At 44.0% G+C, this 14,203-nt stretch overlaps 1 protein-coding gene across 6 annotated transcripts in view; it reads left to right on the top strand.

Annotated features, from left to right (window-relative positions):
* Window positions 1-14,203, top strand: part of frmd4a (FERM domain containing 4A) — a 688,700-nt gene that overhangs the window by 565,503 nt on the left and 108,994 nt on the right. The window lies entirely within an intron of this gene.

The raw sequence follows: 14,203 nt of genomic DNA, 5'->3' as shown, positions 1-14,203 counted from the left end.
AGATGGAATTTAATACCGAGAAGTATGAGGTGATGCATTTTGGCAGAAGGCATAGGGAGAGGCAATATATACTTCATGGCACAGTTCTAAAGAGTTTGCAGGATCAGAGGGACCTGGGGGTGCATGTGCATATACTTTGAAGCAGGCAGGATATATTGAGAAAGTAGTTAGCAAAGCACATGGCTTCATAAGTAGGGATATTGAGTACAAACGCAAGGAAGATATGCTGAACCTTTTTAAAGCTCTGGTTAGGCCCCAACTAGAGTTTTGCGTCCAGTTCTGGTCACCACACTTTAGGAAGGATGTGAGGGTCCTTGAGAAGGTGCAGAGGAGATTTACCAGAATGGTTCCAGGGATGAGGGATTTTAGTTACAAGGTTAAGTTGGAGTAGCTGGGGTTATTTCCCATGGAGTAAAGGAAATTGAGGGGAGATTTGATAGAGAACAAGATTTTGACAGGTTTAGATAAGGTTGACAATGAATTGCTGTTCCATTAGCTGACGGCACAATGACGAGAGGACATAGATTGAAGGTTTTGGGAAAGAGATGCAGGGGGGAATGTGAGGAAGAATTTTTTTACGCAGTGAGTGGTGATGACCTGGAACTTGCTGCCTAGGAGGGTGGTGGAAGCGGAGATGATGAATGATTTCAAAAGGAAATTGGATGGGCACATGAGGGAAATAAACTTGCAGGGCTACATGGATAGAGCAGGGGAATGGGACTGATTGGATTGCTCTACAGAGAGCCGGAATGGATTAGATGGGCAAATGGTCTCATTCTTTGCCATAATGACTCTATGACTCAAAGAGCCCATGCCTACCTTCTTCACGTTTTCTTGGACTCTCTAAGAAAACTTGGGTTTCCGGAAGCTTTTTGCTCCTAGAGGTAAGCAAGGCTGTGGACACACAGGGAATGACTTCCCATGTCTGAGAGAATACAATAAATATACTGCGAGTTTTATTGCCTCCGTTAAGACATATTATTTTTGTATTCATTCACAGGATGCGGCCATTGCTGTTAAGGCCAGCATTTATTGTCCATCCCTAATTGCCCTCAACTGAGTGGCTTGCAAAGCCCTTTTATAGTCAACCACATTGCTGTGGGTCAGGAGTTACATAGACAGCAGACCAGAGAAGGACAGCAGACTCTTTCCCGAACGCACATTAGTGAACCGGATGAGCTTTCACGACAATCCCGTAATTACATGGTGACCGTTACTGATACTAGCTTTTTATTCCAGATTTATTTATTAACTGAATTTAAGTTGCCAGCTGCTGTGTTAGGATTTGAACCCAGGTCAATTCGCTCTATTTTGAGACCTACTCTCTCAGATCAGGGTTTGGTGTGAGCGAGATCAAAGGATGGTTGTTTCATTATCGAGGTGCCTTTGACTTCTACTGTGTTTGTGCCCAGTATTTTTGTGTTTGTTCAGAAGGCTTGTGACATAGAGTTTTAACTGAGATCGGCAGTACAAAGATTGGTTCGAAGGTGACTATTGCTTTAGTGTCGTTCTGGGCTGATGGTTCCAGTTTAGATTTCTGATTTATGGTATAATATGGATGACATATTGCATTACTATATGCTTTAGGCTGATGAAGTGCTAGCCAATCCTAAAATTATTATGCATTGTGGCAGCCATCAGTATGTGCAGATGGCATTTGATGTGTTTTTCACACATTAATAACTTTCCAAAATGATAAATACAAAAAGTACAAAATGTTTGTTTAATTTATCCAGTACTTATGCTCAGTATGGGAGATCCATTTTTACTAGCGCACAGTCAATTAATATTGCTGAATTGATTTCAGATGCTATAAACTAATGCTCATTTGTCTTAAATAATTACTCTGCAAACCACGCCGTGACTCATCTTAAACTGATCTTATACGTCTGCTGCAGCAGCTGAATTGGGAACCACAGGACCCAGAGCCAAGCTGAGCCTGTAGATCAGGAAGGTTGTAACTTTAATCCCTGCTGTTTATTGGTTTCACTATGAGTGGCAGACGCTGCCCTGCCTCTCGGTCAGGAAGGAAAAGCAAAAGCCAAAGCAGTATTCCTGCTCCGAATGTTGTCCGGGAAGCCTTGCTGGAAAGGTAGACGTGCTGAAAACAAAAGACTTGCATTTATATAGCGCCTTTCACAACCACAGGATATCCCCAAATACTTTACAGCCAATGAAGTACAGTCACTGTTGTAAAGTAGGAAACACAGCAGTCAATTTGTGCACAGCAAGCTCCCACAAACAGCAATGAGACGATGACCAGCTAATCTGTTTTTGTGATGTTGATTGAAGGATAACTATTGGCCAGGACACCAGGGAGAACTCCCCCTGCTCTTCTTCAAAATAGTGCCCGTGGGTCTTCTACATCCACCTGAGAGAGCAGGCAAGCCCTCTGTTTAGTATCTTATCTGAAAGACAGCACCTCTGACAGCGCATCACTCCCTCAGTACTGCACTAGACCGTCAACCTAGATTTTTGTGCTCAAGTCTTGGAGTGGGACTGAACCCATAACCTGCCTGAGAGACAAGAGTGTTACTGACTATGCCACAGCTGACCCTGTGAAATTGGGTAAGGACCAAATTGAGCTTAGTTGTCACACAGCCACAGCCAAACATCCTGCCAACACTCATGGGGTGGAGCTCCCCCAAGAGGAGTAGTCACTTGGTGATGAACTGGTGGGCAGCACGCTTCCATAGAACCCCTTAACCAGCGGAGGTCAGTAACACTCAGGAGAAAATTGCAGGGATGAGAAAGACAGGAACTTTGGTAAATAGAACACATTCTGCAACACAACATTTGAAATATTATCTAAAAGAATTTCCTGGTAGATCTGTATCAAATGCCAGCACTCTGAATCACAGCAGTATGAAGGGGGTTTGTTTTATACACAGAAACATTATTCCTGCAGCCTTTGTTCTGTCCGACAGCTTGGACAGGTTTTGGTTACATAATTACTCTTCTAACTGCTAAACCTCCTCCCACCACAAAATTAATTCTTACATTACACGGCGTGAGAGCAAAGAAACTAAAAACACGCAAACATTTTGACATGGGCCTGAGCTTGTCCTTTGATGGTCTTGTAATAAACTCTGAAGTTGAGTCACAATGAATAAATTACAGTGATAAGAGACAGAAAGTTTAAAAGTCCTTTAACAGCTTGGCAAGTTGTGTGCAAATAGGGTGTACTTGAAGCAAAGAGCTCCACAAGAACCACATAAAACAAGTTGTAATTTTAATTAAAACTTGGAATGTAGCTTGTAAACAGTGCAAAATTCACCATTTGAACAGGAAGAATGCATAGAAGCAGTAAATTAAACAGAAACAAAGGCTCCTGCCAAGAGCGTTTATTAAATACTTTGCCATAGCTGTTTATTTTATCCCCACTGTGTATTTGTTTAAAGCCAATCTCAAGTTTTCAGGCCAACTACAGTAGTCCAGAGCTTTCAATTAATTTGTTTATTTGTGGAAATTTTGTTTATTCCTTTGGGATTTTGATGGTTTATCACTAAATTACTGAAATGCGTGCCCAGCAAAAGATTGTGAGGGAAGAGTTCAGATGCAAATTTATTGTCCATAACTGAGCAGAGAAGCTTACCAAGTCAAATGATTTCTGGAACTCCTGTGTTGACGTGTTACCCAGGGTAGGAGTGAGGCATTCTGACAGGCAAGTCCCTAGGATCAGTCCCCAGCCTGCGATGTATCCTCAGCAGCAGAGATGTGACGGAGCGAGGGAAAACAATACAATGGGGTTTCCCATTGCTGTCCTTGGGCCTGTGTTTGAAAGTCTTCTCCGTGTACCTGTGCATGGAGGTGGGGAGTTGGGGGAGGGGTGATACTGGAGGCAGAGTGGGAGATCGGGACCAAGTTCGTCTACAGCGCTCTCTGATAATCCAAACCTCCGCTGCCCATGCCTTAACTGGCACCAAATCCCGTTCACCCATCACCCCTGTGCTCGCTGACCTATATTGGCTCCCGGTCTGGAAACATCTCAATTTTAAAATTCTCATCCTTATATTCAAATCTGTCCATGGCATCGCCCCTCTCTATCTCCGTAACCTCCTCCAGCCCCACAACCCTCCGAGATATCTGTGCTCCTCCAGTTTTGGTTTCTTGAGCGTTCTCAATTTTAATCACTCCCCCATTGGTGGCTGTGCCTTCAGCTGCCAACACCTGAACTCCGGAATTCCCTCCCAAAATTCCCTCTCTGCCTCTCTCCCTCTACTTCATTGTGTAAAATGCTCCTTAAAGCCCACCTTTTGACACGCTGCTCAAATATCTCCACATGTGGCTTGGTATCAAATTTTGATTGAGAACGCTCCTGCGAAGCACTTTGGGATGTTTTACTATGTTAAAGGCGCTATATAAATACAAGTTGTTGTTGTAGAATAATCATAGACTCATACAGCACAGAAGGAGGCCATTTGGCCCATCGTGCTTCTGCCGGTTCCTTTTAAGAGCTATCTAATTAGTCCCAATGACCCACTCTTTCCCCAGAGCATTTTAATTTTTTAAGTATTCATCCCAGTTGAAAGGTAACATTGAAACTGCTTCCACCGCTGTTTCAGAGTGCATTCCAGATCGTAAGAGCATCTCAATTAATCTGCTGTCACGCACTGTCCTGTCCAGACTCACACACGAACAACACTGCTCTGGTGAGGTGGTGGAGAGCTGCTGGTGAGGTGGTGGAGAGCTGCTGGTGAGGTCATGGAGAGCTGCTGGTGAGGTGGTGGAGAGCTGCTAGTGAGGTACTGGAGAGCTGCTTTTGAAGTGATGGAGAGCTGCTGGTGAGGTGGTGGAGAGCTGTTGATGAGGTACTGGAAAGCTGCTGGTGAGGTGGTGGAGAGCTGTTGATGAGATACTGGAAAGCTGCTGGTGAGGTGGTGGAGAGCTGTTGGTGAGGTGGTGAAGCGCTGCTGGTGAGGTGGTGGAGAGCTGCTGGTGAGGTACTGGAGAGCTGTTGGCGAGGTCATGGAGAGCTGTTGGTGCCTGTGACATCTCCAGGGGAGGAAGGGAAACTGCCTGCATCAAGACACCCGGCTTACCAAACAGTTAACAGAAAAGTGTGAGGAATTTTTTTAAATAATTCCTTTTCAAAGTACATTGTTACGACCAGGTGAGAAGGGGTCTAGGGGTTCCCTCTCAGCCTTTGCCTGGTTTAACTGTAACAGGGTTTAATTTTAGAAACACCATGTTTTTAGCTCCCCCTTCAGTGAATCCTTGTTCACTGCTCCAGTTGTAAGACAAAGAAATCAGACAGGTTTCCTTAGATTTAAGCAAGAAAGGTAGAAGTTTATTCATCTTAAACTCTAATCCGGTTAATGACTACGAATATGCAATGCGACCATGCTAGCATGCATATGCGATAAACACATGCAGATAGAGACAGAAAAAGTAGAAAGAATCAAGGGGAAAAAGTTGAGGCAATATCTGTTAGTTATTTACGGTCCTTTGAGTTCAATATGGAGGCTTTAACTGCCGGTAAGTCCTGTTATTCATTGGGGCCCAGTTCACGCTTCAACTTGTTTCGATGTTGGAGTCTTTTCTCCTTTGAGGTTTACGTGTCTTCCGTGGATCCAGTGGCTCGGGAGAAAGCGAGAGAGAGGCTGTCTTGTTCCAGTTTCAGTTGCAAAATTGCCTTCTGTTCCTTTCTGTGTGGCACAATTCAAAAACCCCAGGTTGCCCAGCAGGTTAGTCATGTGACTAGCTCCTTATTTGGAACAGTCTCTCCTGCGAGGTTTGTGCTTTGTATTATCATAGCAGACCCTGGATTGCTTCTCTTTGCTCTCTCAATATCTGGTGATCAAAATCCATTTGGGTTAATTGGATCAGGGAATAGTCCTTTGTCTCCATAAGCAGCGTCTCTTATTATGCAAAGGTCCTTCCAGGCCAGTGTCTGGTGATCTTCAAACAAGCCACTTCTTCACTCCAGCAACAGTTTAAAAATCATGTTCATATGACAAAATTAATATGCCTCATTCTTGGCAGGTGGGGGTCTGCATAACAACATTAAATTATAAATGCCAGCCTAGAAAACTAGTAAAAGCTGACTCATCAACTTACAAAAAAGCTGACAGTTCAAACACAACTCGGAATATAGACTTAAGGCACATGAAGCCAAGAAATTAGACTGAGAGTACAGAGGGACATGGGTTTGATATGATCTATGCTGCAGGGATACCCAAGATTCCATTGATTGCATAACTGCATATACCCATTTTTAAAAGTGGTGAGTTTAGAATTTTTTAAAAGTGGAGATAAGATCTGATTGTGCGAAATTTCTTTCATAGGGCATCTAGTGGCATTAACACACTCCAACCCCCGCCAAGGAAATTTTGATATTTTCTTTTACAGAATTTGGTGCATTTTCTAGGGTTTTGAAATAAACTGCGATTCAAACTCCCACTGACATCCTTCCTCTCATTTTACACACTGCCATCATCTTCCCTTCTTATTTCTGTCCAACCTTCCCTCTACTCCCATTTCCATCCATCCTCCTTTCTCCTTTCGCCACCATCGACCCATCCTCCCTTCTCATTTCGACCTATCCTTGCCTCTCGCCTCACTTCCGTCGATTCTCCCTCTCTCATTTCTCTGCTGCCTGTTTTTCTCCATGTCACTTCAAACATCGCTGCTCCCACATCTTATGGGCTGGATTTTGAGCCCACCGCTGAGATCGGCGGTGAGCTCCAAAAGTGGTGGGCCGCACGCCAAAGAGCTGCCGCAATCTTACGCGTGGCGGCTCATTTACATAGCCGAGACAGCCCACCCTCCACCCCCCCCCCAATCGCATGGAGGGGCGGGATGTCCATCCCCGGCAATTGCGTCAGCTCCCTGTGCGCAGGCACTGGCGCCATTTTTAAAGGGCAGCCAGCCCAGACGGCATATTTAAATTTTTAAAGAAAGAACCTCCCACAATTAAATACATACATTTATTTTGCCCCTTTCCCACCCATCCCAAAAAACAATTACAATAACTAATTGCTCCTTCCCACTCCCCCAAAACACTCACCTTTCACATCTGACCTTTCCCACTCCGAAACTGCAAAAAGTTTAAGGTTCAACCCTTCCCAGCATCCCCTACACCCATTACATCTATTTGACCCCGTCCCCCTCCCCTCCCACACTGACAAACCTACCTCCTACCCCCTCCCCACCAGTGTGGCGCCGCATTTCCCCGGACGGGGATCTGAAGGTGCGGGAGCGCTGGCCGCTGCACCGAAGATCGCGGCGGGCCCTCAAGGTTGGAGGTAAGTGTATTAAACGTATTAACTTTATTGCTCTGCATATTTAATTTGTGGTCCTGTCACCCAGCGGCGGGGGTCGCCACAGGCCGGGCCCTGCCGGCGTTGCAGTACATGGTGACCTCATCCAGATCCATCTTCAGGCCCCCCCCACCGCTATGGAACCGAACGTCAAGGGCGTGTTGAAAGCCGGCCCTATGGGTGGGAACTTCTGCTCCGTGAGAGTTCCCACCTCCAGCACAGGACGGCTGCATTCCTGTCCCATTAGCATTGATAGTGTCTCAGGAACAGTTAGGCCCCCAGTGGATCCTTTACCGAGTGGACTAAGAAGGAGTAGGACTGAGAGGAGAAGGGGCTGTAGCAACATTGATTTTTTTTTGTCGGAACATCTGACATTGCCCCAAAAGCTGATAATCCATGTGAAACTGTTGTCAGTTGACCTCCATGACATTGCCTGGTACTGAGGCAAACAGACCAGAAAGGGTGACAGCTTTAATCTCTGTTGTGTTCTCAATGGATCAGCATCAGCTGATGTGGCAGTCCAAGTGCTTTAATCAACCTCAATGTTTCAAGGCGAGAAAGGGGGAAATCAAGCACGTTTGCTGCTCTGATCTCTATCTAATGACCCGTTCTAGAGAGGCTGTGTTTGCAGTGCTGAAATAGGGATAGATTGGGCTTTGCACAGTTGAATTTAGCTTTGGCCCTGCCCTATTTTCCTGTCATTAGGCTGAGGAGGTGCCTGGGAAGTCTGCTTCCCTGCAGGTTCCTGGGTCTAAACGTGAGCGTGCAAACAGCCTGTCAATGTTCTAGGGAAAAAAATTGCAGAGTTATGGGGAAAGGGCGGCAGAGTGGAACTAGGTAAGTTGCTCTTGCAGAGAGCCAGCACAGACTTGTTGGGCCAAATGGCCTCCTTCTGTGCATAACCATTCCAAGACTCTCCGATTTTCAAAACCTTGGCAGTTCCACAACTACAAGTCACAGAAATGATCAAATTAACCCACTTACTGTATTCAACCTTATCTCAAAAAAACATGAGTTGCAACCAGTATTGAAGAAAATAAGCCCTCATGTTAGACAACAAATAAATCCCAGATAGTTGCTTTGGAATGGCATAAAAAACATTTTTGGAAGCTGTGTCTTTGGGAGCTTATTCGTTATATGTACCTTTTGGAACAATAAACATTAATTAAATACACTGCAGCAACTCACCAAGGGGCTTTCAACAGCAACTTCCAAACCTGCGACCTTTACCACCTAGAAGGAGAAGGGCAGCAAATACATGGGAACACCACCACCTGCAAGTTCCCCTCCAAGTCACACACCATCCTGACTTGGAACTATATCGCCGTTCCTTCACTGTTGCTGGGTCAAAATCCTGGAACTCCCTTCCTAACAGCACTGTGGGTGTACCTACACCCCATGGTGGACTGCAGCAGTTCAAGAAGGCTGTTAAAGGGTCATAGGGTGTTAAAAGAAGTGGCTAGTGAGATAGTTGATGCAATGGTTTTAATTTTACAACATTCCCCAGATTCGGGGATGGTTCCATTAGATTGGAAAATAGCCAATGTAACTCCTTTATTCAAAAAGGGAGGGAGACAGAAAGCAGAAAACTATAACCAGTTAGCTTAATAACTGTCACAGGGAAAATGTTGGAAGCTATTATTAAACATGTTTTAGCAGGGCATTTAGAAAAATTCAAGGTAATCAGGCAGAGTCAACATGGTTTTGTGAAAGGGAAATCATGTTTAACCAATTTATTGGAGTTCTTTGAAGAAGTAACTTGTGCTGTGGATGAAGGGGAACCTGTACTTAGCTTTCCAGAAGGCATTTGATAAGCTGACCCATCAAAGGTTATTGCGGAAAATAAAAGCTCATAGAAAATAGGAGCAGGAGTAGGCCATTCAGCCCTTTTGGCCTCAACTGCTTTCTGTGGTAGCGAATTCCACAGGCTCACCACTCTCTGGGTGAAGAAATTTCTCCTCATCTCAGCCCTGAAAGGTTTACCCTGTATCTTTAGACTGTGACCCCTGGTTCTGGACTCCCCCACCATCGGGAACATCCTTCCTGCATCTACCCTGTCAAGTCCTATTAGAATTTTATAGGTTTCTATGAGATCCTCCCTCACTCTTCCGAACTCCAGCGAATATAATCCTAACCGATTCAATCTCTCCTCATATGTCATTCCTGCCATCCCAGGAATCAGTCTGGTAAACCTTCACTGCACTCCCTCGATAGCAAGAACATCCTTCCTCAAATAAGGAGACCAAAACTGCACACAATATTCCAGGTATGGCCTCACCAAGGCCCTGTATAATTGCAGCAAGACATCCCTGCTCCTGTACTCGAATCCTCTCGCAATGAAGGCCAACATACCATTTGCTGTTTTTACCGCCTGTTGTACCTGCATGCTTACCTTCCGCGACTGGTATACGAGAACACCCAGGTCTCGCTGCATGTTCCCCTCTCTCATGGTATAGAGGGTAACATATTGAAAGGGATAGAAGATTGGCTAGCTAACAGGAAACAGAGAGTAGGCATAAATGGGTCATTTTATGTTTGGCAAGATGTGACGAGTGGTGTGCCACAGGGATCAGTGCTGGGGCCTCAACTATTTACCATTTATATAAATGACTTGGATGAAGGGACCGAAGCTATGGTTGCTAAATTTGCTGATGACACAAAGTTAGGTAGGAAAATAAGTTGTGAAGAGGACATAAGAGGGCTACAAAGGGATATAGATAGGTTAAGTGAGTGGGCAAAGATCTGGCAAATGGAGTATAATGTGGGAAAATGTGTAATTGTCCATTTTGGCAGGAAGAATAAAAAGGAAGCTTATTATCTAAATGGTGAGAGATTGCAGAGCTCTGAGATGCAGAGGGATCTGGGTGTCCTCGTGCATGAATCACAAAAGGTTAGTATGCAGGTACAGCAAGTAATTAGGAAAGCTAGTAGAATGTTTACCATTTATTGCAAGGGGAATTGAATACAAAAGTAGGGAGGTTATGCTTCAGATATACAGGGCATTGGTGAGACCACATCTGGAGTACTGTGTACAGTACTGGTCTCCTTATTTAATTAAGGATGTAAATGCATTGGAAGAAGTTCAGAGAAGGTTTACTCGACTAATACCTGGAATGGGTGTGTTGTCTTACAAGGAAAGATTGGACAGGCTAAGCTTGTATCTGCTGGAATATAGAAGAGTAAGAGGCGACTTGATTGAAACATATAGGATTCTGAGGGGTCTTGACAGGGTGGATGTGGAAAGGATATATCCTCTTTTGGGAGAATCTAAAACTAGGGGTCACTGTTTAAAAATAAGGGGTCGCCCATTTAAGACAGAGATGAGGAGAAATTTTTTCTCTCAGAGGGTCGTGAATCTTTGGAATTCTCTTCCTCAAAAGGCGGTGGAAGCAGAGTCTTTAAATATTTTTAATGCAGAGGTAGATCGATTGTTGATAAGTAAGGGGGTGGAAGGTGATTTGGGGTAGGTGGAAATGTGGATTTGAGGTTACAATCAGATTAGCCATGATCTTGTTGAATAGCGGAGGAGGCTCGAGGGGCCGAGTGGCCTACTCATGCTCCTAATTCATATGTTCATATGTCATGCAGATCACCACCACCTTCTCAAGGGCAGTTAGGAATGGGCAATAAATGCTGGCCTTGCCAGCAATGCCCACATCCCATGAACGAATACAAAGGAAAAGAAACACATAATTGGGATTCTCAGAAAGCAACAACAAATTTTACATTTTCCTGCCTCCAGTTTGTGTGTTGCAAACAATAGGAGAAAGCTGTGTTTGATTGGTTGCAATCCTGCCTGGTTCTGATAGGCTCAAATTATATGATAAATTGACACCTCATTGCCATTGAGGAAAAGGCTGATTTCCTTGTAAAACACAAACAAGCTGACACAAGGGTTGGAAAAGCCAACAGTGAGCTTAAAAAGTTGACACTCAACTTGTATGAAAGATAACTTCCCCATTCCACTGCTACTCCTACTCTATTGGAGTTGTTTCATTAGAAGTGCAGCGGAAATCCCACACTTGTGGCAAATTCGTGCCAGCAGAATGTGAATAGCTCAGTGGAATTTTCCAGCCAGTGGTTTTAAATAGCTGCTGTTAATCAGTTCCATATAAACAATAGACACACACAGTTCAGGTTAAACAAAGGAAATGCACTGGCAAGAGGCCAAGTAATTTACAGTTTTATAAAGTGTCTTGTTTTAATGAAAAAAAAATCAGGTGAATTTCCTTTTCTGATAAACCAATGTGCCTATTTCTGCCTTCCTCTTCCTCTGTACATTTTAATTCTGAGCTCATTTTAAGTTTTAGTGCTTTTGGACATATTTCTCCAAAAGGACCGAATGTGTTTTATGTTATCAATAAGAGTATTGGGTACTAAGGGAATTAAGGAATATGGGGATAGTCCGGGAAGGTGGAGTTGAGCTAGAAGATCAGCCATGATCTTGTTGAACGGCAGAGCAGGCTCGAGGGGCTGAATGGCCTACTCCAGCTCCTATTTCTTATGTTCTTATTCTGTGCTTATATGTGTACATATTGTGTATGGGTTTCTGTAATACTCATGCTAAAGTATCAATTGCTGTCTTTGCAGATGAGGTCGTATTGCACAGAATTTTATAACACTTGTAGCCAGTATCTTCTGTCAGCTGGGAATGTTGCCTCGAGCTCAGAGGTTCCATTGTGAGAAGCCTCGGTCGTACAGGAGCCTTGAAATATCTGTCATAGGGACCATTGAACCAATGTCATTTTCATGTCTGGAGCATTTGGCATGAGGAATCTTCAGATAGTGTTTGCCTCGGTGCTTGCAGTTTTTGTCCAGGGAAGTCTGCAGTCAGTGGTCTCCCAAGTGTTTGCAGTATTTCAATCTGCTGCTGAAACCCTCATCCATGCCTTCGTTAGCTTAGGTCCGGCTGTTCCATTGCTCTCTTGGCCTGTTTCCCACCTTGCACCTTCCATAAACCTGAGCTCATCCAACATACTGTTACCCATGACCTAACTCTCACAAAGACCTGTTCAGCCATCACCCCTGTGCTGGCTGACCCACACTGGCTCCCAGCCCTGCATGTCCTAGAGTTTAAAATAATTCTCATCCTTGTTTTGATATCCATCTGTGGCTTTGCCCCACCCCCCACCCCCCCCCCCCCACCCCCATCTCCGTAACCTCCTCCTGCCCTACAACCTTCCAAGAAATCCTCCAATTCAGACCTCTTGCCCACTTTTCATTGCTCCACCATTGGCGGCTGTACCCTCAACTCTGGAATTCCCTCCCTAAACCTCTTCATCTCTCTATTCTCCTTTAAGATGATCCTTAAAACCTACTTCTTGGACCAAGCTTTTTACTACATTAAAGGCGCTAGATGAATGCACGCTGTTGTTGTTGTATTTGTCATGGCATCTGTTGTGAGGATTCTGTAATCAGTGTTTCCCAGGAACCACAATTGTTCACCGGTTCTGGAGTTGCATGTACAAACACACATGCACACATGCACATGTGTTCAGACGCACACGTATAAATAAAACAGAATACAGTAAGCATTTTCAAACCGTTATCTGGTCAATGCCCCAGTGAATTGCATTTGAGGCCTCGTTTCATTCCACTTATTCTCTGTTCCTTACTTGTTTTATTGTACACCTAAGACAGAAGTCGGCATTCTCGACCACACCAGTTTTAGCCTGTGGTGGGATGTAATAGACGGCTGATTATTATGCTGAGATTGGAAACTGTGAACAGCTCCCTTCTGTTAAACACATATGGTATAAGAGTGCAGCCCTATCATTTGCTCCACATTTACTCTCTCATTATAACCGTGTCTTTAATCACTGAGTACAGTAGTATCCTGTTTCCTGCATTCATAAAAACCCCAAAATTGAGCATTTTTTCGACGGTTAGATTCTGGAAAATTCAATGCAGATAACTTTATGTATAGGCTTAATCAATTGGAACTATCAGTACAAAAATGCTCACTGCCTGTGAGTGTTGTCGTCTTTGTTATTTTCTAGCGTAAAGTGAAAGCCACAATTGCTTATGAAGGGAGGTCAGTTTGAAATTGTACTTCGTGATATGTGTGATGCATTGGCTAACAGACTCAATTGGAACCTCTCTATTTTAACAAAGTGGTTAGCCCATAAATCTGCTGAGAGAGGAATTTCTTGAAGTTATGTTTGGCCTACATTGAAAGAGCTGGATTTCAGAATCTGAGCAGTCCTTTAGTTATGCATTACGGCATGAGGCAGGTGTGTCCCAGTCGGCTGTGTTCTGTTGGTGTGCTGCTTTGTTTTCGGGTTCTGGACACTTTGTGTGATGTATATCTTAATGCCGAATAAAGCTTGGGCATGTTGTTTAGGAAACTTTGGTTTCCGCTCGCACTCACAGTTCACAAGCTGGTCCATGTGATAGAAGCTCATTTTAATGCTCAAGAAGCCAGTTTATTAAATGAGAAAGGAGATTATAAGGGGAAAGCTTTTTTTAGTTTAAAAAGTCCCATGGGATTTGTTTCAAATCAAATCTTACATTTGAAAGGGGTCTCATTGTAAAGGCTGGTCGATCAACATTTGCAAGAAGCAGACACACTCCGCAGACGTTGGGTTGAGGATATCTGCCTGGCTGTCTTTCTGCGCAGTGTTATGAAGATGCTTCTATATTTTTTGTGAAGTTTTTTTTGAGGACTCATATTTAGATTGTGGAGATGGATTCATTGGAAGGCTGAAAATTTCATAAATGCTGGACTTTGTTTTGTTGTTGACAGTTCACTGAAAGAACACTGAGATGTTGTTTGAAAACAATCTTTGCTGGAAATCATGTGCATTAAGTTCAATAAACAACAGAAACCTTGGTGATCTGGGGAAGATGTTTACAGAGAAGCCACAGGCCAGGTTTTATGGAGGTCAAGAGATTGACTTTCTGTTTGAGGTGTGAACTGTTTTGAAGACAGTTGGAGTTTA

Source organism: Heterodontus francisci, chromosome 27 (assembly GCF_036365525.1).
Source record: "Heterodontus francisci isolate sHetFra1 chromosome 27, sHetFra1.hap1, whole genome shotgun sequence".
Classification (NCBI taxonomy): domain Eukaryota; kingdom Metazoa; phylum Chordata; class Chondrichthyes; order Heterodontiformes; family Heterodontidae; genus Heterodontus; species Heterodontus francisci.
This window is presented reverse-complemented; position numbering and strand designations above follow the sequence as displayed.